Here is a 24,349-nt window from a genome sequence, read left to right as displayed (position 1 = left end):
CTTGTATTTCTTGACCTCTGCAGAATCTAACACAGTTGATCAACTTCTTCTGGATACTCTCCTACCTGGGTTGTCATTTTACTTCTTTCTCTCTTTTTTCCTACTTGTCTTGCCATTTCTCCTCAGTCTCTTTGTCAGAGTATAATCCATATCATAGTCCCTTATTATGGCTGTACTGCTACTCTATGTCTTCTCTTTCTTTACTCTTTTAATTGGTGACATTATCAGTTCCCATGGGAAAAATTATCATCTCTATGTGAATGGCTCCCATATCTACATATCCAGCCAAAAACCTTCTCCTGAACTCCAGTACCACATCATCAATTGATTATGGGACATTTCAAACTAGATATCTTATAGGCGTCTCAAATTCAGCATGGCAAAAACAACCCACATTTCTTCTGAACTTTTTAATTTCTGTCAAGAGTGCCACCATCCTTTGAATGGTCCAGGTTTACAATCTTGTGGTCATCCTCAGTTCCTCATTCTCATTCACTTTGCATAATATAACACTTGTGAAATCTTGTCATTTCTGCCTCTCTTTCACCTGTCCCCATTCCTAAACTTACATCCACCACTTTATTTCAGTCCTTTATCACCTCTCCCCTGGGCTAAATTCTGATTGTTTCTTTTCTTGTGTTCTCTTCCCTCTCTAATCTACCCACTACATAATCACCAAAGTGTTTCTTAAAATACAGGAGTGACCATATCATTCCTCACCCCCTACCCCAAATATTCAATAAACTATAGTGGTTCTCTATTGACTCTATGATCCAACATAAACTCCTCTACTTGGCATTCATAACCTGGCTCCAATCTAGCCTGGAGCTACTATTCCTTTCCCATAATTTACATTAAAGCCAAACTAAACTTCTTGCTATTCTTCACACTTATATATAAAAAAAACAAACTAAAATACAATTATGGATAGAAAATTAAGCAATGATATTGTCCATTAAGCAGAACTATATAAATAAGAAGGAATAGATCCATATCAAAAGGTTTCTGCTGACTTAAAATAAGAGATAATTCATTTAATATTTTTTTATTATATGTAAACACAGCTCCTTCTGAACATATGTCTTCAGTGGTTTTTATTTTTTGCTGTATTGTCTATCATACAAAATGTTATAGACCAAAATTACTTTTATAGTAATAATAACCATAATGATAATTATAATTGTTAATAATTTAATTATAATCACTGGCATTTATATAACACTTTAAAGTTTTCAAAGCATTTTACAAATAGTGTTTCATTTTATCTTCACAACAACTATGTTAGGTAGGTGATGTTATAATTCCCATATTAAAGTTTAGGAAATTGAGGCTAAGTGACCTACGCAGTATCACATAGTTAATAAGTAACTGAGGCTAGATTTGAACTCATGTCTTCATGACTCCAATTGCAACACTCCATCCACTGTCCCAACCAGATGTCTATCTATATCTATATTATCTATATAACTATGCCTATCTATATCTATGTTGTCTGGTTGACTGATGTTAACTGATAATCATAGCAGGGAATACACTGATGGAAGCTTGTGAACATTAAAAGACAACCCCAATACCTAAGATGTTGACCTTAGAACACTCAATAAAGAAGTCCCTGCCTTTGGGGGACAAAACCTACCAGTACAAGTGGGGTTTGGGAAATAAGCTCTAGAATAGGCACCACAAGAAAACTTTCATTCTTTCAATATTCAAAATGTTATATTAGAATTAATAAAAATAATCATTCACAGAATCATAGGAAGAAAGTTGCATCTACTGTACTCTACATTTTGTTAATATTGTATTCAGTTCTGTGGGCCACATTTTAAAAAGGAAAAATAGAAGTTGGACTATGCCCATAGGATATTGACCAGGGGATTTGAAACAGTGACGTATGAGTAACAGTTGAAGGAAGTGAATGTTTAGCTTAAAGAAGACTAAATCAGAATATAATTACTTATTCAAATACATGACATCATGTATCAGATATTTATTCTACTAGATGCCAGAGGGTAGAACTGCTGTTGGATAGGGATAGATGGAAGTTGCAGATAGGGAAATTTCAACTCAGTATAACCTTCTCTAATGGAATATGTTACATTATGAAGTAGTGAGTTCCCAATTATTAAAGGTGTTCAGAACCAGGAAGACTCTGTGAGAGGTATAATGTATGAGGAATTTACGTAGAATGGGAGTTAGAATATATGGTTTCTGAAGTCCATTCTCTATTTTACTGAATTCTCATCACTCAGATCACTTCTCTTTGGTGCCATTCAGTTTGTACCTAATATGCTACCTGACAATATTTGTCATATATTTTTATTTTTTTCATAGGCAAGTCCCTTGAGGACAGGGACTGTATCCTCCACAATACTTAATTACAGTGCTATGCACATAAGATGTGCTCAAGAAATATGTGGTTAATGACTAAATCATGGACTAATTTCAGGATACTTGGTTAGCTGAGTACTGAATGCCAACTATAGTTCTTATTCTGATAAGTGCTACATGAATGACTTTGGCTTTAGCTGGTTTTGAGAATGTGCAAATCTTGTAAAACTTAGTTAGACACTGCTAATATTTTCTTTTTTTGACGTGTTAATGGAAAACTCCCTAGTATTTGTCTTTAGAATTCATTTTCCTCCTTGTTGGCATCACTTAATGCTTCCTCTTCGCCAATGTTTTATGCTGCTGCTTTGGCACCTAATCAGAGTGAGAAGGATGTAATTTATGTGACAATTCTCTAACCTTGTTCTTTTCCCAGAGAACACTCTCCCCTAAAAGACCAATTTCTATGAGTCTAGACACCTGGTTTCTTGAAGAAAATACAAGGTTAAAGCCCTCAACCATATTTTTTTTGCAGCATATTCACATAAAAATAGCAAATGGATTTAAACTTTCTTTCATTACAACTGATTTCTTCCTCTCTGTGACTTTGATATAATGGATTACATTAGCCCAAGCAACTTTGATACAGGACAAATCATGTAAATCTTGAAGTAGAAAATGAAAAAAAACCCACTACTGTCTAAATGTAGACTCAAATTTCCACCCTCTTAAGGTTACAATTGAGTTGCAAGAAATTCAACAAACATTTTTGAACACATTCTATCAACAAGATATTATGCAAAGAACTATAGTTTTTTTTAAATAAAGTAGTCCCTCCCTCAGGTTTATATTTCAATATCTTGCATGTCTTCAGATATATAATTAATATAATATTGCTTGCCTTCTCAATACATATGGGAGGGACCAGAGGGAAAGAAAGAATTGGAAACTCATAATTTTAAAAAATGAATGTTAAATAAAGTATAATTTTTTTTAAAGAAAGAGGTTTACATTTCACTGAAGGGAGAGATGGTAACATATGGTCAAGTAAGGTAAGTTTTAAATAATGCACAAAATAACTAATCCTCAGGTATGTAGATCTTTGGAATGGGGTGAACTACACATGAAACAAGGGTTCTGTGTGTACAAGCTGAGGTTCCCCTGTGCCAAGTAAGGCTAGGAACAGCCACCATGTACACAAAGGAGGGCAAGAAGCCACTCTGCAGCCTGATAAACTGGGACTAACACCAAGAAGCTATTAGTTTTAGTCTGACAGAGCTATAGGAAGAAATGGAACCAGGCCTTAGTAGTTCACAGAACAAAGGGACACAGCAGTTTGTGAAAATATGGGCATTCTCCAAAACACCTGAAGCTAGAGTTCCTATTAGAGCCACAGCAGAAGCCAGGGCCAGCACAGCATCTGGACAACAAGTATAGTGGGAAACCCTCCAGGGTCTTAACCATTCTCAGTACTATTCATACCTATCAAGGCTACAAAAGGGTTGGAGTTACTCCCAAATGGGACTAGTTCAAAGTGAGAAGTTCAGATGTCTGATGGAGGTCAGCATCTAGGTTGGAAAACCAGCAGATGGAGGCAGAATCTGGCAGAGGACAGAGCCTGGTCCTGATAATCCTATCCAAAGTTTCAGCAATACCATTCAAACAACAGAGGAGACTTTCAAGCAAGGCATGCTTACATTATCCAAAAGTGTAGGAGGGGACAGAACCTAGCCTTGGCATCAAATCATAAACCAGGAACTGAGACTGGACATATCCTAATAGAAGAGAAAACCTAAATACAATGAATCAGTAATATGAGTTAAGAGAAACTCAATAAGCAAACCCAGAAGAAGAAAGAACTCCACAATGAGCACTTGTGATGCATCAGAGGAGAAAAAAGAAAACAAAAGAATGTTTTGGACAACAAAATTTAAAAATGGATGGAAACAGTGAAATAAGAATTGTTTTAAAATGAAATTGAAACTTGAAGGAAAAAATTGGTTTAGAATAAAGAGTGTAGAACATTATATAATAGTGGAATCCCTTAAAAATAGAATGGAGCAAAGATAATTCAATGATTGTACAAGACAACAAGAAAAATTAAAACAAAAAAACCCTGAAAATTTGGAAGAACATGTAACATATATATTATTGAGCAACTGACCTTTTAAACAAGTTGAAGAAAGAGAATTTAAGAGTAATTTGATTCTCTAAAACCGAAAGTTAAAACTAAACAAAAACAAACCCTAGATACCACACATTAAAAAGTTCTAAAAGAAAACTACCAAGATATTTTAGAATTAATAGTCAAGGTAGAAGTAGAAGAAACCCACTTACCATTTCTTTCCAAAAAGAAAATCTCAATTGAAAACATCCAGGAATATCATAATCCAGATTCAGAGCTTCCAGATCCAAGAAAAAATATTACAATCCAGAAAGAAAGCAACAATAGTCAATTTAATATAAGACTATGCTGCAAGAATTATAGAGGAGGGGAAATCTTAGATTATGATATTCTAAAAGCAAAAGAAAAATCTAATAATCAAGCAAATTTATCTGATATTGATTACAATCCTACAGGGGAAAGAATAACCTTAGTAAAATAGAATCAACCACTCCTGATGAAAATAGACCTCAAATCAATAGCTAGCATTATTGTAATGCAAAAATGCCAGCAGTCTTATCAATTATAATATATGTAAAGCAAAGATGTCCAATGTAATCGGCCCCGACTATTATTTTATATTGTTGCAGAAAAGCCAGAAATAGCAACAGGACAGAGAGAGAAGGAGAGGAGAGAGAGAGAGAGGTTAAGTATAGGCATAAAGAAATAATACTATCCTTTAAGTTTTTTCCAATACTATGGTTTGCTTAGAGAACCAAAGGAATTCAAATAAATTAAATGAGACAATCAGTTATTACAGTATATCAATCAACAAGCATTTATTAAATGTTTACTATGTTTCAGGCACTTGCAAAGTGCAAGGGATACAAAGAAAGGCAAAAATTCCAAAATAGTCTCAGGCCTCAAGGAGCTCACACGCCTAATGGCAATGACAGTATGTAAATAAAAGACATATCTGTAGTAATGGGAAGGTAGCTTTAGAAGGGAAGGTTCAAGTTTCAGAGAAGACCAAAAAAAGCCTCCTACATAAAAAGGAGAATTAAAGCCAAGTGTTATCATTATTTTTTCTATATGTTACCCATAAAGATTTTTTTTTTTTTGGTGAGGCAATTAGGGTTAAGTGACTTGCCCAGAGTCACACAGCTAGTAAGTGTTAAGTGTCTGATGCTGGATTTGAATTCAGGTCCTCCTGAATCTAGGGCTGGTGCTCTATCCACTGCGCCACCTAGCTGCCCCTAAAGAAGAAATTTTTAAAAAGAAATCCCACTCTCTTTCCCTGTCGCCACTGAATTGAGCAAGAAGCAGAGGCTCCTGGGTATTTTCAAGATTTAGCTTCACAGGTGAACTGCTGCCATGGCCAAGGAAGGAGTTGCTGCTGGAGGTGTAATGGATGTTAACACCACTCTACAAGAAGTGCTGAAGACCATGCTCACCTGCAATGGCCTAGCTCACAGAATTTGTGAAGACTCCAAAGCTTTGGACAAATGCCAAGCCCATCTTTGTGTTCTTGTTTCCAATTGTGATGAACCTATGTATGTAAAATTGGTTAAAGCCCTATGTGCTGAACACCAAATTAACTTGATCAAGGTTGATGACAACAAGAAGCTGGGTAAATGGGTAGGGCTCTGTAAAATTGACAGAGGGAAAGCCCTGCAAAGTGGTTGGCTGCAGTTGTGTTCTTATTAAATACTATGGCAAGGAATCTCAGGCCAAAGATGTCATCAAAGAAGATTTTAAATGCAAGAAATGAGTAAATAAAAGCCTTGGTATGATTTGAAAAAAAAGAAATCCCATTTGAAATAGTTAAAGAATGGGGCAGCTTCATGGCACAGTGGATAAAGCACTGGCCCTAGATTCAGGAAGACCTGGATCAAATCTGGTCTCAGACACTTAACACTTACTAGCTGTGTGACCCTGGGCAAATCACTTAAGCCTCATTGTCCTATTTTAAAAAAATAGTATAGTTCAATCTGTATTCAGATTCCACAGTTCTTTTGGTAAAAAAAAAAAATAACAAAATTTATAAAATTTTACTCAACCTAACTTTAATAAAAAGAAAAGAAAATCAAGTAAATGAAATTTTAAAAATTATTAAAGTGAAATCATGACAGTGAAGAAATAAGTAGAATTCTCTGAGCAAAACTGAGAATTTACAATAGAGGATTACCTACCAAAATATAAAATCAGCTAATTAACAGAATACTGAATAAAAATACTAAGTAACTTAATATGAAAAAAGTAATTGAACTAGCTGTAAAGACAAAAAACCCCAAAAAACAAAAAAGCAGGGGTAGGAGGAGCCCTATCCACATGGATTTACAGAAGATTTCCTTGAAATTTTAAAAGAACAATTAATACCTACACTATACAAATTATTTTTGAAAACTGAGAAAGAACATTCTAGCAAACTTTGAGTCAAATATAATCCATCTTAATGACAAAAGTGTAAAGCAGAGAATAATATTAATGAATCTATATTTAAAATGTTAAACAAAAACCTTGAAAAAATTCTATAGCAAGAGACTTCTAGGAGCCAAGATGGTGGAGTGAGCAGTGAATCACCATAACTCTCCTATATTCAACTCCAAACAACCATAAAATGGTGCCTCCAAACAAATCTGGGAATAGAAGAACCAGCAAAAAGATGGGATGAAACAATCTTTTAGCCCAAAAACGTGGAAGATGGGCAATAAAGGTCTGTATCACTTGGGTAAAAGGGGAACACAGTCCAGGATAGGAAGTGTCCCAGCGAACCAGCAGCAAGCTTCACCTTAGGAAACCAGTGGGAGATCCTGAGCCTTAGTACAGTGATGCAAGCAAATGCCAACACCAGGACCCTGCTCCTCCATGCCTCAGCATAGCCAGTCGAATGGGCAGATGGCAGCACAGAGAACTGCCACATGCTTCAGCACAGCTCCAGAAAACAAGCATCCTCCAGCAGCCAGACCACAATTGCTTTAGTGTAACCCCAGGGAAATGAAAAAACATATCATGAGCCTCAGCACACACCAGACACCATCACTAGGACCCCAACTCAGCACCGGGTAAGCTGCCAGACCCCTGCCTCCAGCAGTGCCAGCCACCCTCCACCATATCACCCCTTCAGCAAAGCTCCAGACAAAAGGGTCCCCTGTGGAACTCAAAGTAATATCAGTGTAGCACTGGGTAAATAGCGAGTGTCTATAGCCCCTTACACAAGAAACTTGAGACAGTACCTCTTTCACCCCAGGAGCAGAGCTCAAATTTAAAAGAAATGAAAAAAAACAAAAATGATGAACAAAAACTAACAAATCTGACCATAGAAAGATATGATGGTGACAGGGAAGACCAAGACACAACTCAAAAAAGGATAGCAATGTCAAAACATCTATGGGCAAAACCCTAAAGGAAAATTGAAAGCCGTCTCAAGCCCAGAAAGAAATAATGGAAGAACTCAAAAGGAGCTTAAAAATAATATAAGAAACGCAGAAGAAAAATTGGGGAAGAATGAGAGTGGTGCAAGGGAATTACAAAAAAAAAAAAAAGATCAACAGCTTGGAAAAAGAAAACAACTGTTTAAAAAATAAAATTGGTCAAATGGAAAAGGAGATAGAAAAATCCACTGAAGAAAATGACTCCCTAAAAAGTATAACTGGACAAATGGAAAAGGAAGTACAAAAGCTAACTGAGGAAAACAACTCCTTAAAAGTTAGAATTGGGCAAGTGGAAGCTAATGACTCTTTGAGACATCAAGAATAAATCAAGCAAATTCAAAAGAATGAAAAAATAGAAGAAAATGTAAAGCACCTCATTGGAAAAACAATTGATCTGGAAAATAGATCCAGGAGAGTCAATGTCAGAATCATTGAATTACCTGAAAGGAATAAACAAAAGGAGGACCTGTATAGCTCTCAAGAAATTATCAAGGAAAACTGCTCTGATATTCTGGAACCAGAGGGCAAAATAGGCATTGAAAAAAAATCCATCAATCACCTAAGAAGAGAGATCCCAAAATAAAAACTCCAAGGAACATTATAACCAGATTATAGAATTATCAGGTCAAGGAAATATGATAAAATAATGGAATTTGGCAGATGCCCAGGGACCCCACCTGATTGACTTATTATTGTTTGAATTGGGTGAGAATGAGGAACTAAGTACCTACTTAAGGATGATTGGATGGAGGCCACACCTGGCCAGCCCTGAGTGATGTGTTGGTGTACTACTGATATCAGCAAGAGACCACTGTCAACCAATCAGCTTGAAGGACCTCCCCTTTGGGGGAGGGAGAGAGGAACTAGGAAGTGGATGCTTGCTCATGGAAGAACTCTCTTTTTGGTGAGGAGGAACAAGTGTCTCAGCAATGGAGGATGGGATGGGGGACCCTATTAGTTGTTCTGACACCAGCTTGGTGGTGAGAGATTTCATGTGGGCTGCTAGGAAAGGAAATTGCTTTCTTTCTCTCTGGCTATACCGAATTAGATCTGAGCTAGGATTTCCATGCTGTAAGGAATCTGTTCTTAATCTCTCTCTCTTCACTAACTTATAATATATATTTTAATAAATCTTTAAAAGCCTAAACTCTTGCTGAATTTATCAGTTATTTTAGCCATCTTCCCCCCAAGACTGGGGTGGGGGACAGATTAGAACTCACAATTTAGATTTTAAACAACACAGAAAAAATACTACAATTGTCTAAAAAGAAACATTCAAATGTCAGGAAGCCACAATCAGAATGGCACAGAACTTAGAAGTTTCATCATTAAAATTTCAGAGGTCATAGAACATAATATTCCAAAAGGCAAAGGAGATAGGGCTGTAACCAAGAATCAGCTCCCCAATGAAATTAAGCACAATACTCCAAGGGAAAAATGGTCATTCAATGAAATAGAAGGATTTCAAGCTTTCATAAGAAGACCAGAGCTCAACAACAACAACAACAACAAAAAATGATCTCCAATATTAAGACCCAAAACAAGTCTAAAAAGATAAAAAGGGAAAAGAAAACATAAGGGATTCAATGGAGCTGAACTATTTACATTCCTACTTGGGAAGTTGATACTTGTAATTCTTAAAAAATTATACCAGTAATAGTAGAGATAGAAGGAATATATAGAGAGGGTACAGGTATAAGGTTAACTTGATGGAATGACATAAAAAAATAATTAAGGAATGAGAAAGAGGAGTACATTGGGTGCAGAAGGGAGAGGTAGAATGGGGTAAATTGTTTTACATGAAGAGGCTCAAAATGCCTATTACAGTGGAGGGAAAGATGGGAGGGTGGGCAATGGGCATCACTTGAACCTTGCTTTGGCCCAAAGAGGGAATAATAGACACAATCAGTTGAATATAGAAATCTATCTTACTTCACAGAAATGTAGGAGGGAAGGAGATTAAGTAAAAGGGGGTGTGGGGGACTGGCAGACGAGAGGGCATAATGGGGGAGGTGGTAATTGAAGCAAAACATGGTTGGGGCTGGAAAGGGTGAAAAGAGAAAGGACAAACAGGAGAAAAAATAGGATGTAGGAAAATGAAGAGTTAGTAATCATAATTGTGTATGGGAATGGGAATAAATACATTGGAAGTAGATAGCAGAGTGACTAAAAAAATCAGAATCCTACAATATATTGTTTAGAAGAAGCACACTTGAAGTAGAGATGCACACAGAGAAAAGATAAGGGGCTGGAGCAGAATCTATTATGTTTTAACTGAAGTTTTAAAAAAGGCAAGGCTAACAATCCTTATCTCAGGCAAACCACAAGAAAAAAAATAGAGGTAATTAAAAGAGATAAGAAAGGAAACTGCATCTTGCCAAAAGGTACCATAAACAATGAAGTAATATCAATCATATACATATTTGCAGGAAGTTGTATAGCATCCGAATTCTTAAAGGAAAAAATTAAGTGAGTTAAAGGTTCATGACCAAACAAGAGCTAGAGAGCACTATAAAATATAAAATAATTTTGATTATATTAAATTTTTTTCTTTTTTATTATATTAAATTTAAATTTAAAAACAAAACCAATGCAACCAAGATTAGAAGAAAATCAGAAAGCTGGGAAACAATTTTTACAGAAAATATCTCTGATAAAGGCCTTATTTCCTAAATATATAAAGAACTGATTCAAATTTATAAGAATACAAGTCATTCCCCAATTGATAAATGACCAAAGGATACAACCAGTCAGTTTTCAGATGAAGAAATCAAATCTATCTGTAGGCACACAAAAAGTGCTTTTAAGTCACTCTCGATTAGAGAAAGGCAAATAAAAACAACTCTGAGGTATCACCTCACACCCATCAGATTGACTAGTATGCCTCCTCCCCATCCCCCCCACCTCCCGCCGCCAAATTGTAAATGTTGGAGAGGATGTGGGGAAATTGGGGCATTAATGTACTGCTAGTAGAGTTGTAGATTGATCCAACTGTTATGGAGAACAATTTGGAACTAGTCTCAAAAAACAAGCAAACTGTGCATACCCTTTGATACAGCAATACCACTTCTTACTAGGTCTGTATCCCAAAGCGATTATTTTAAAAAGGGGAAAGGACCTACATGTGCAAAATATTTATAGCAGCCTTTTTCATTGTGGCAAAATTTTGGAAATTGAGGGATGCCTATCAATTGGGGAATGGCTAAACAAGATGTGATATATGAATGTAATGGAATACTATTATGCAGTAAGAAAGGGTGAACAGGCCAATTTCAGAAAAAAAACATGTAAAGACTTGTATAAACTGATCCAAAGTGAAATGAGAAGAACCAGAAAAACATTATACACAGTATCAGCAACATTGTGTGATGATCCATTATAAATTACTCAGCTCTTCCTAGCAACAGAATGATCCAAGACATGTTCAAAGCACTGACAAAGGAAATGCTATGTACATCCAGATAAAGAACTGTTGGACTCTGAATACAGAGTGAAGCATCCTTTTTTTCATTTACTTTATTCTTTTTTATGGTTTTTTTCTTTTGATATTCTTTCACAACTGTGACTATTTTGCAAATATGTTTTAAATGATAACACCTGAATAACCGATATCAAATTCCCTGCCATTTTAGGAAGAGAGGAGGAGAGGGAGAAAAATTTGAAAATCAAAATCTTGTAAAGGGAATGGAGGGAGGAAGAGAAGTTGGAACACAAAGTTTTAAAAAATTGATGTTAAAATTTGTTTTTACATATGTTTTGGAAAATAAAATTCTATTCAAAGCAGAAAAAAAAGAATGCTTATGTGAACCAAGTAAAATGGCCAGTCACCACTGGAAAAAAAAATGAATGCTAAAAATTGTCTTGACATGTAATTGAGGGAAAAAATAAATACTATTAAAAAGAAAAAATCTATAGCAGTTATTTTTAAAAAGATTCACTAGAATTATGTTGGATTTTGTCAAGAATTCAAGGATGCATTAACATTAAGAAAATAATTCATCATAGGAACTGGATTTGTGAGTTCATTGAAATTAGATATTCCCAAATAAGGAAATGTCTCCTAATATATGTTGGCCCCTTCTCTGAAACTTACAGTCTTAGAGAGCTGTCTAGATTAAGTGTTTAAGTGATTGGTCCAGAGTCAAACAAGCCAGTGTATATCCAGTACACAATGAAGGCGTTCTGAAGCCAGATCTATGGCCATTATGCCATGCTTTTTCTAAACTCAATATACAAAAGCATCCAAAAGTACATGACATCAATAGATGTAGAAAAAAATCTTTGACAAAGTACAGCATTCATGGAAAAAAACCCTTATAAATTATAGATATAGATTAAGCTTTTCATTTGTTTGGATTCATGTGATAAAAATGTATACACATACTTAGAAGAAAAAGCATTAGGCGCGATGGGGAAACATTAAAAGTACCCCTAGGAAGTATAAGAATTAAAGCACCCTTTCCCTTTACATTTGTTCCTCACCCTTTTATCCAATGTTATTCAATATGAATCTAGAAATTCTAATAATAGCAATGACAGGAGGAAAAAAATTAAGGCATAAAGGTATGAAATAGACAAAATGATACCTATTTGCTATTTACTCAGAAAATGACAGTAACCAAACAAACTAATTGAAATAATTAATAGCTTCTGCAAATTAAAAGGATTTGTAAGAAAGCTATAAGAACAATAACATTTTCATATAGCAATAACAAAAGCCAAAAAGAAATAATGGAAAGGGAAGTCTCATTTAAAATAATTATAAAATGTATAAAAAACTTCAGAGTTAATGAGTTAACTCTCATACTGAAGGAATATCCAAGACCTATGTTATTGCCTTCACAAAAGGTTAAGAACAATTTAAGTAAATAGAGAGATGCACGTCACTGAGCCATGATAATATTATATAATAAAATAATATTATTATACTTAAATAAATTATATAATAAAATAAAATAATATCTAAGTTAATTATTGATTTAGTATTATACTCATCATACTACCAAGGGAATGCTTAACATAGAAAAATAATGGACAAAATAATAACACTTATTTTGAGGAACAAAATTCTAAAATGTCAAAAGAAAAAATAAGTAGGACTAAAGAGGGAATAACACCTCTAAATCTCAATTATATTGTTATATTGTTGTTACATTTGTTATTTGTTATATTATTTAAATTTAACATATCATTACATATGAAAATATATTGATTATGGTAATCATAGAAAAGTAGATCAATGTAACTGACTTCATTAGTCCAGGGTTCAAACCTGAATAAATAAATTGTCTGAGGAAAAATTTCCCATTTTACAAGAATTTCTTAGAAAACTAGATAGCAATTTGGCAAAAAAAAAAAAAAATTAAAATTTTTTTAAAAGAACATCTTAAACCAGATTAAACAATAACCTCAAAATGCATATGTGCCCCCAATACTAAAGGCTTCACCACAGTCACACCCAATCAGATGATATAGCTTTCACATCTTTGACTAGGCCATGAATCTTAACCAAGCAAAGGATAGGCACAATCAGATGGGATCATTTTTATTATATGGCATTGAAAAATTTTGTACAAAAACAAACATTTCACAATAGATGAGTGATTAAGGGATCTGAACAAATAGCTTTCAAATGAAGAATTGAAAACTTATTGCTCAGTCAAAGAAGAAAAAATTGCCTAGCATAGTGCCTAGTTCATAATAGGTGGTATATAAATATTTTTCCCTTCTGTTTCCTTTGCCTTGAAAGAAATAACAACTGATTGAAGATGTGGTAAGTATTGTAATACCATATTACTGCTTTGAATAAACAATAAACAGAAGTATTTATACAGAAATTATCTATATGAATTGAAGGAAAGTGGAGTTAGAAATACCAGGAAAACAGTATATAAAATAAGTTGTTCAGTCATTTGGTCATGGCTGATTCTTCATGAACCTGTAGATGATAGCACGCCAATGCTGTCTATGAGATTTTCATGGCAAAAATACTGGATTTGTTTGCTATTTCCTTCTCCAGCTCACTTTACAGTTGGACAACTGAGGCAAAAAAGGTAAAGTGACTTACTCAGGGTTACATAGCTATTAAGTGCCTGAAGCTAGGTTTGAACTCAGGTCTTCCTGACTTCAGATGCAGTTCTTTATCTACTGAGCCACCTAGCTCCTTAAACTATTTATTTTCTATATGTTTATATATGTATGTGCCATTTTTCTCAGTAGAATGTAAGGCCTTTGAGATTAAGAATTATTTTATTTTTTCTTTTCTTTTTCTTCAGTTCTTGGCAAATAGATATTTAATAAATTTATATTAATTTATTCAATAACCTAACTTTTATCCATAGATCAACATGGTATATGAGAAAATAGGTAGAAACTGAAACATTACATTCCAGTTTCATAGAACAAAATATTTCCATTTCCATCATTGATTTTAGATATCACAGGTTCTCAGTTACACAGATGACCTTAAATGATGAAAGCTAGAAAAAATGATGAAAAAAATAAATTAATTGGGACATATTTGCAATCTCTTTCCTTTTGACACCAGATAATTCTCACTGTGCTTTGCCTGTTTCCTATATAATGTATTTCATGTAATGCCTTCCAAATCATTCACTGATGAGTTAAATTTAATGATTTTAAAGTTTTTAAATTGCTCTCTCTCTTCAGAAAAATGGCACTATCTGTAGATGGCATACAGTAATTAGCATAATCATTATCACCATTACTATTACACTAAGGATCCAATAAGAATTGACACGTTCTTATTTCAAGTAGAATATTTAAATCCACCTCAACCCTTCCTTGTATATATTCATGTATTATGTCATCTTTCCTCAGAAAGGTCATATTCCATTATAGGCATGCATATATTCATTCATCAGTAGACAAAAAGCTACTAGATAGGTTAACCAGAAAACTATTTTTTTTTCCTGAGGATCTATAAATAAGTGTCTCAGGAAAAGATCTATTCTACGTTTAATGATGGATTTCCTTGTCATTATGGGATGCTAGCTGTCATCCTATATTTCTACTCTCTCAGTGAAGCTCCTTGAAGTAAAACTATCTAAACTCATAACTTCTAGTTCCTCTACTCTAAACCCTCTGCAGGCTGGCTCCTGACCCTCTCTCTCCACTAAAACAGCCCTCTCCAAAGATCTTTATCAATGATCTTCTAATTGCTAAACCTTTTTCTCAGTCCTCATCTCTCTTGACTTCTCATATTTGATACTGTTGATCACCCTCTTCTGTATTCTTTCTCCTTTCTGGTTTTTGGGGTGGTCAGTAATCCATTGTTCCCATCCCTGCTTCTCAATCAGTGTTGAGAGAGTCATCACCCAGTCTGCAGCTTTTGAATTACCTGCAATATATTATATAGCAGTACCTGTTGGCCCTTATATACTGGTAACTGAGGAGGAACTGAGATACGAAAGCCCATCCCCTTTTACAGATGTGGATCTATCCTAATTGTCTTTATCTCATTTTGAATGTTATCAACAAAAGCCAGCTCCATCTTGAATATTTTGCTGATTTCCAGTGATCAGTCTGTCAAATGCTACTATCTTGATGTATTTTTAATAAATTCCTTTTAATTCTCTTTGTCCTGCATTTTGCCTTATTAATCACAAAAGCCTGAACAAATAATTTTCTTTTTTAACAATCTGATAGCTTCTTCTCAGTCTCATTTCTTGGATCATTATTAATTTTTTTTTGTGTGTGAGGCAATTGGGGTTAAGTGACTTGCCCAGGGTCACACAGCTAGTAAGTGTTAGGTGTCTGAGGCTGAATATGAACTCAGGTTCTTCTCAATCCAGGGCTGGTGCTCTATCCACTACACCACCTAGCTGCCCCTTGGATCATTATTAATGTCATATCCCTTAATTGCAAGAGTATTCCCAAGGTCCTCTCCTCTCCTCTCCTCTGTCACTTAGTAATATCAGCTCCTATGAGTTCAATTACTATGTCTATGATGACAAATTCCAGATCTATCTATATCTATATCTATATCTATATCTATATCTATATCTATATCTATATCTATATCTATATCTATATCTATATCTATATCTATATCTATATCTATATCTATATCTATATCTATATCTATATCTATATCTATATCTATATCTATATCTATATCTATATCTATATCTATATCTACATACAGGTCTAGTCTGAGCTCCAGTCTGACATCACAAATTAACTGTTGGACCTGCTAAAGTCAGTGTTCCCATGGCATTTCATTCTCAACATGTCCAAAATAGAACTTGTTTTTTGGGGGGCAACTAGATGATAAAGTATGGACAGAACACTTGGGCCTACAGTCAAGAAGACCTGAGTTTAAATCCAGCCTCATACATTTACTAGCTGTGTAAACTTGGGCAAGTCACTTCTGCCTTCCTCATTTTCCCCATTCTTAAAATGGGAATAATAACAGCATCTACCTCATAGGGTTGCTGTGAGGATCAAGTGAGATATTTGTAAAGTGCTTAGTGCATAATAAGTACTATGTAAATGTTATTGACTTCCCTGGTCTTCCCCTTTATCTCTCTCCTGTTCTTCCCTCTTCTCTTGGTGGGGCTGTAAAGTTGCATGACTGAAGAGGAAAACTAGCTACTTCTTCTGTCTGACCCCTACTTAATGAGGGACAGAGCCACTCTTTCCCCGCTCCTTCCTTCACTGAAGGTGTAAAAATCACTCTTAATCACGCCCCTCCATTTTTTCAGTAGGCCTAGGACATGGAACAATTAGATGGCACAGTGGATAGAGCACTGGCTCTGAAGTTAGGAGGATCTGAATTCAAATCTGACCTTAGACACTTACTAGCTATGTGACTGGGCAAGTCACTCAACCCCAATTGCCTTAAACATAGTGGGGGGGGGCATCTCCAGTCATCCTGATATATATCTTGTCACCGATCCCAGAGGATTCTAGAAGAGAGAGTGAGGTTAGTGACCTTACACAGTCCTCCCTCACTTAAATCCAATTCACTGAAAGTCATGACATTACCTGCTGATGTCATGGTCTTCTTTGAGAAAGAAGGACAAAAAACAAACAAGGAGAAGGCATAGGACAGGTGTTCTTTAAATCTTCTTAGGAAAAGCAATAGTGAGGATAGTGAGAGGGAGGAGTTGATGATGGACTCTCACTTAACCTCTGTCTGGTTCAGTTTCCTTAATTATAAAATAAGGTTAATAATGGTACCTACTTGCCAAGGTTGTTGTGAGGATAAAATGAAATATTTATAAATCACTGACTTTTTCTACAGTGCCTGACACCCAGTAGATACTTAATGAGTGGTTGCTCCCTCTCTCTTGACTACAGGCTGCACTCAGGACTTCCCCTACCATGCCCCCCAAACCTTTGCATCCTCGAAGCTCACTCTAGCCCTGGAATAAATAAAATAAATATTTACAGGAGACCAGGGAGGAGGGTCATTCATACCTGAGCCCTCTTTTGAGGTGAGGGGTGAGGAGGGAGTAGGAGAACCCTTGTGCCCAAATCTGCTCCTCCCCCAGTGGGAGGGTACTACCATAGAGGTGGACAGTCAGCATATGCCCTATCTTGGGGGACTCAGAAGGAGGACCCTCCAGGGCTGCAGGAGCCCAGCTGCAGCACAGCACAGCAGAGGTAATCCCCTTAGGCACCAGAGAAAGAGGACCAGGTGAAGACAAATTCCCTCTAATCTTAAAGGAGACGAGGGAGAACAGGTGTAACTCTCTCTCCATGCAGGAGAGAGAGGACCAGGCTATGCTGGGGACCAGAACTGTAGCATTTCATGACTAAAGGCCTGAGAGGAATCAGATGAGAATTTGGGACCTGAGGGAGGCTGAAGACCAAGGATACCAACCCCAACGCCTTCTGTAAGATTGGTAAAAAGTGGGTCCAATTCTCGAGCCAGCAAGTATGCCGGTGAGTTCATCCCACTCTGTGTCCCTGAACGTTGCATCTGGATCAAGAGGTCAAATCTGTGGGGGCTTTCTTCATTTTCCTTGTCTAGTTTGTATTTCACTGTCTTGTTGTGTCTGACAGAGATGGGTAGTTGAGAGATCTTCATTCCAGCTAGATGAAGCCTGGTGGTAATATCATCATCTCTGCCCCAACCCCAATACTCATTGGGGAAGCCATTCATCTTTAGGGACTGATACTGAGTAAGAACTGAGACCCTTCCAAGTATGGGGGTATGGGAGGTGATATCTAAACTTGTTCATGGTAACAGCAACTTGTCTGGACCCCTAGGGTCATAGACCTAAAGATTGTGATCATTTTTAGGTAGTAAGTCCACATCATGCAGAAACAGGAGATCCTACCCTTCATTATGAAGGCATCCCAAACCCCCACATTCAGTAGCTTTACCTTAAATATTCTGTTTCCAGCCTGGTGGATGATATAGATGCCATCTGCTGACATTGCAGAAAATGATGCATTTGGTAGAGTGGCAGATGAAGATGAGGTTCCCAAGCACTCTGGCTTTCAATTATTGTACTTTTCCCCGCCTTTTAATTCATCCTTTATGATCTGTCCCACAGAGTTTTAATTTATTTGAATGTGACTATTCCCTTCCAAACTCTATTCTCCCTCTCTGAGACCTGAGTTCAAATCTGACCTCTGATGCTAACTGTGGAACCCTGGGCAAGTGACTTACCCCACTTGCTCTAAACATCTTTGCCATCTCCAATTGTCCCAATATATATCTTGCTACTTGAGCCAGATAACTCTGGAGGAGAGAGTGAGGCTGGTGACCTTGAACAGCTCCCTCACTTAAATCCAATTGATTACAAGACTACAATGACATCACCCCATTGTCATGGTCCTCTTTGAGAATGAAGGACAAACATTAACAATTCTTCTTTAGTTCCCTTCTACATTTTCCTCACACCCATCTATTTTCCTGTTGATTTTAATGTGTTTTAGAAGAAACTCCTTTTCTCTGTATGTGAGGCTTACTTTATCAGTTTAGATAAGAGTGAGATTCATGAAATGCCCACTCCTCCTATTCCCTTCTCCATATTCATATACTTTTCTTATTTTGTACCTCAAATATAAGAAATAGTAAGTTACTTACCTTTCTTCCTCATGTCTTTCTTTCTAATTTTAACACTTCTTTTTCTTTCTTCTCAAAACCAAGAAAACAGAATAAAACAGCATCCAGTTCATATGTTTATATGTAAACTTTCTCTTTGATCCTTGAATACAATGTCAATCTAATGGGACATTTGTCTATTTTCCCCCATTAGAAAATAAATACTTTGTAATCATTTAGCCCCTTCCAATTACTTAAATATATTTACTTTTCTACTTTCTAAGATTTTCTCCTGTGTTTGCATTTCAATGATTTCATCCAAATTTACTCTCTTCATCAGAAAATCTTATTAGCCTTTCATTCTATTAAAGCATACCCCCCCACCCCACCCCCATAGGATTATATTCAATTTTTCAGGCTAAATTATTCTTGGTTGTAAATCTTTTCATATAGCATATACTACGATTTTCTCTCCTTTAAAATTCTTGCAGAATAGTCTTGTGTATTATTGACTAAGCTGGATTTGAGCTATGATATTCCTAGATATTTTATTTGTAGTTTCTTTTAGACAATTATTAGTAAAACCCTTCTATTTTCACTTTATTCTCTAACTCTAAAAGATCTTGGCAGTTTTCTTTTAGGACGTGTGTGTATGTGTATATGTGTGTGTGTGTGTGTGTGTGTGTGTGTATTTGGAGGAGTAGTTTTTACAGAATTTGATCAGTCTTAAATTATCTTTACTCAACAAATGTTCAAGGTCAGTATTTGAGGGTGTATGTGTCTATGTTATTAAAACAAATCCAAAAGACTAAAATATATGTACATGTATTTGTGCATTTACAATATGACACACTTATACATACATATATTTGATCTTTCAGTTTTTTAGTCTTTTGTATTTGTCCTATTTATTCTTGTTTCCTTCCTTCTTTCTTTACATGGACAGAAAGAACCCTATGAGTTTCTTTTTCAAGTGACCTCCAATATCTGTTTTGAATGCTACCAATCGTCTAAGAGACTATGATCAAGGTCTTGTTGGCTTCAGGCCCAATTCACTTGAGGTTATTCTGGTCTCAGTGCCCTTAGGCATATCTTTCCTCATAACATCTACAGGCTTCTAGGCATCTTTTAGTGCACTCTTGAATGAACAGAGGAACTTATTGATGTTGCTTTTGCTCTGGTTTTATTGGTCATTACTTCGTTCTGTTGCCCTTCTTAACTTTTGTTAGAGTGTATTGCCATTGCAATTGGAAGTTGGACTGTATTTTAAATGTAATATAACCTAATATTGCCATTTTTCTGCTGAAAAAAATTGGGGTCTAGAGAGATAAAACAATTTCCTCAAGGTCATACAGCTATTCATGACAGAATAGCAGCTAGATCCTATGTCTCCTTGTCTAGTTGTCTGCTATGCCAAACTACTTCCTTGAGCTCAGCTAAATTGTACATAGTTGGAAAATGTAAGTTTAAAACCTGTCTTTTCTCTGTACCCACATTTTTCAATTGCATTATAGCTCATTGCTTTATAGCCATGTAAAAATGAACCTGATATGCTACTTATCCTGAGATACAACAATGTAATCCTTAAATCCATAAATCCAGCTATATAAGGCTAATTTTTTTTGGTTACCTGATTACCCTCCTAATTTCCATGTAAACCTATAATCACTGGGTAATGAGGTATTTTTTGTTGTTGTTTTGTTTTGTTTTGTTTTTTACTAGATTTAAGTTCTGTGACATTGAGGGTCATGTTTCATTGGTCCTTGTTTTTTCATATTAACCTAGCACCAGGCCTTGTACATAGTTGGCACTTACTAAAAATCTATTTGATTACATTGAGCTAAATTTGTAGTCTCTTGACACTAACTGGAGTGATACTAACCTGTCTCTTCTCTTCTCCATAGTCAATAGATAATTTATCACCACCACCACCACCACCATCATCATCATCATTTCTGGAGACTATAGAAATAGCGAGCTATCTTTCCTAGGCTATAAGTGTGTTGTCCCCTCACTACTCAACCACTACTGAATATCATAGAAACTTTGGCCAGATCCATTTCTGACCTTGGCCAGCACTCTGGTAGCTTTCTACTCCATGGGAACACACTATATTGGGGTCAGACTACTGGGGTGTGACACCTAATAAAATTTAATCCTACTATACCTGAAAACTACCAAACTCAAGGTATCCACCAGTCTCAGCCTTCCCCAGGGGCAGGTATTATAAGCATATAGAACTATTGCTTGTTATGTTCTAGATTCCTTGTGCTTTCTTAAATATTTATTTTCAAACTAAAAGGCACTTCCTAATGTAGTAATATATGACTTCATATTCATTCACAACTTGAAACTTTGTTGCCAGAAGGGCTTGAGGTCTGTATGTCTATGTTAAGCCTGATGCATATTGATATAGAACCTCGCTCTTCAAAATAATTGTAAACGCATAATGCTCTGCTGGATATACAAAATGCATAAGCCATTGCATGTTCTCTTGTGTGTTCCTTGCTGGTACCAGGATTAGCATGCAGGCATACACAAATAACTGCCTCAATCATTTTTTTGGCAGCCCTTGGACTACTGAGTTGAAGAAAGCTTCTTCAAGTGTCAGAAGTGTATATTAGTGCCAGCATTCAAGTGCTTTATTCAATCAGCAATCAGAGTTGCACATTAGAATAAAATAAGTCCTATTTGTTTTCATGATATTCATTATTAACCCAGAGCTATAGCCTTGATGCTTTAATTCCTATACGTCATGTGAAGTAAAATGTTTGATTTTCTACAATAATTCTTCTAAAAATTAAATGAACTTTCTAAATAGGAAGGTAGCTTGAGCACCATGGCAGCTAATTATTGATTCCACTCTTAAGATGATGAGCTTACTTCAAGAAAAGACATAATCCTCTTAATATATTTGCTATATTAAATGCTAAGAACATTAGATAAAATGATGTTTAAATTAGATAGCTGCTGAGAATTAATGTGGGTTTGGCAGTGGTATCTTTATTCTATAGAACAAAGTTTTATGTTGAGAAAATTTTAATTATTTATAAAACATTTCTTTTCTCCATTCCCCCCTCCACTGTTTCCTCCCTCCCTCTTCTTTTTCCCCTCCAGCCTCCTTCTTTCATTCCCTCCCTTGCTTCCTTCCTCCCCTCTCCCCTTACCCTCATGTTTTTCTTCTCTCCTCCCCTCTCTCCCTCCCTCCCTCCTTCCTGCTTTCCTTCCTTTCTTTTTTTCTTCTATTCCCTCTATGTTTCCTGTTGTCTTTTTTATTTTTTTGGTGAGGCAATTGGGGTTAAGTGACTTTCCCAGGATCACACAGCTAGTAAATGTTAAGTGTCTGAGGCCGGATTTGAACTCAGCTCCTCCTGACTCCAGGGCCAGTGCTCTATCCACTGCACCACCTAGCTGCCCCTGTTTCCTGTTGTCTTGATGGCCAATGGCAGGAGAAGAGGATTTTGGGTGAAGAGAACAATAAATGCTAATTATTGTACCTCCATTCCACATCACTAACTCCTTCTGTCTCAGTCCCATAGCTGGTCAATAGAACCTTGCTAGCTTACTTCCTCACCCCCATCACAAAGTCCCATTTTGCTCTCTATTCCAAACCTAATGTCTACCACTGGAGAAATGTATTTGTCAGTCTGGTCAGCTTTTCTTCTGAATGTTTGTGACATATTGTATACCCAAAGAATTCACTAGGAACATTTCTTATGCAGTCAGATCTAATAATTTCTCAGGAGCACATAATCACAATTTTATTGTCATTTTTATTTAGAAATAGAGATAAAGCCTAGAAATGTGATTATATTGGCATAGCAAGCAATAAGGTGGTAAAAAAAACTCCCTCAGCACCTTCTCTGAAATTTACATTCTTAAATAGTGGCCTAGATACTAAACATTATTAATTCCAGATAGGAATGAAAGATGTATTCAATGAAAGTATGAAAATGAAATAGGCAGGTTTTCTCAAATTATATTCTTCAACAAATTACATCTTTACAATCACAAGATTGATTAAAAATTATAGAGAATTTAAGGTCCTATGTATTTATTGTTTAGATAACAAAAAGTACATGATTTGCTAGCACAATATATCACCTACAAGTTTGTCATACAATAAGGTGTCTCCCATGCACATATAACCTTTGTTCAGTGATCCTCTGTACAAACAATAGTATCAAGCAAGGAACAAAACAGGAAGCTATAATCTCACCAAAGGTGTTTGCTACCATCATGGAGGTTGTCTAGGGCAGAGTTCAAACATAAGAGAAATTTGCTACAGATGGTGAGATCATCCAGATTCTCTGTTTATGCATGACATTTTGCTGATTACATCAAGCCCAAAAATCTGTGTGTTTTTTAAAGTGATATCCATAACAACACAAAAGACTTTGGTCTACCTCCTTGAGAAAACCAAATGGATTAGGATGACTATTATCCAGTTAAAATATTCTGAAGGATGGGCCATCCACAGGACTGATTCAATAGTATATATACTTTAAATAGATACTATATTTGGATAGTCAACTAGACCCATAAATAGATAGAGAAAGGAGAGTAGGCTGGATGTCATTTGGGAACTTTTGCAGTTGCTTTTATTGGCCTCAAGCTTTTCCCTAAAAGAATTGTTTAACATGCCTTTAATATACATATTCATTCAGTGATACTTTATAGATATATCATGGAATATATGTCATGAAAAGTATGCTTTTATGTAATCTGATACCATGCCTTTTAAAGAATTAATGTTGTATCTAAAGTGCAAAGTCAAGGAACATGGAAGTTTGCATAGTCTGCAACATATTATAGATAAACAATTGAATAGTATTCATAATATAAAATATATTATCACAAAATTGTACAATTTGGAAGTGAGGTGGCTCAGTCATATATAAGGATGAGGAATAACTAATAATATAATTGTGAATTCACATAACTCAGATAGAAAGATGACTTAAAAGTTTGGCAGGAGGGGTCTGCTGTACCAGAGTGGGGGTGGAGTCCAACCATAGCTAACTCAGATGCCAGTCTGGTGAGAGGATCGAGTGGTTGGCTCGGGGGAGATTATAGGGGTCTCTGGCACTGAAGTGGAACTCTGATGTTTTGTCTGGGTTCATGTACATGATACAGTCTTGAGTGGTGGTCCCAGGTGGGGGAGAAGCACAGGCACATCTATGCTTGCAACCAAAGCGAACCAGATTTGTTTCCAGGGTTAAAGAGCAAGCAGCCTGTGGTTACTTACAGAACAGAACATAGGCCAGGTGAGCTGAGAATGTGCCTCTCCTTAAATCTTACCACCTGGCACCCCCCTGAAGCTTAGAACAGTGCATCCAGGAAGCAGCGCCCCACTTTAAGAAGGAGTCAAAAGTCAAGAAATAGGCTGGCAAGATGAACAGGCAGAAAAAGGTGCAGACCACAGAAAGTTTCTTTGGTAACAAGGAAGATCAATGTACACCC

The 24,349-nt window shown here is 36.0% G+C and overlaps 2 pseudogenes; one reads left to right on the top strand and one right to left on the bottom strand.

Annotated features, from left to right (window-relative positions):
* The first annotated feature begins 5,803 nt into the window (after window positions 1-5,803).
* Window positions 5,804-6,182, top strand: LOC122746482 (annotated as a pseudogene).
* An 11,240-nt stretch (window positions 6,183-17,422) lies between these two features.
* Window positions 17,423-18,535, bottom strand: LOC122747352 (annotated as a pseudogene).
* Between the last annotated feature and the right edge of the window lie 5,814 nt (window positions 18,536-24,349).

Source organism: Dromiciops gliroides, chromosome 3, assembly GCF_019393635.1.
Source record: "Dromiciops gliroides isolate mDroGli1 chromosome 3, mDroGli1.pri, whole genome shotgun sequence".
In the NCBI taxonomy this organism is placed as follows: Eukaryota; Metazoa; Chordata; class Mammalia; order Microbiotheria; family Microbiotheriidae; genus Dromiciops; species Dromiciops gliroides.
Note: the sequence above shows the minus strand (reverse complement) of the source record. Positions and strands in the feature narration are given on the sequence as shown.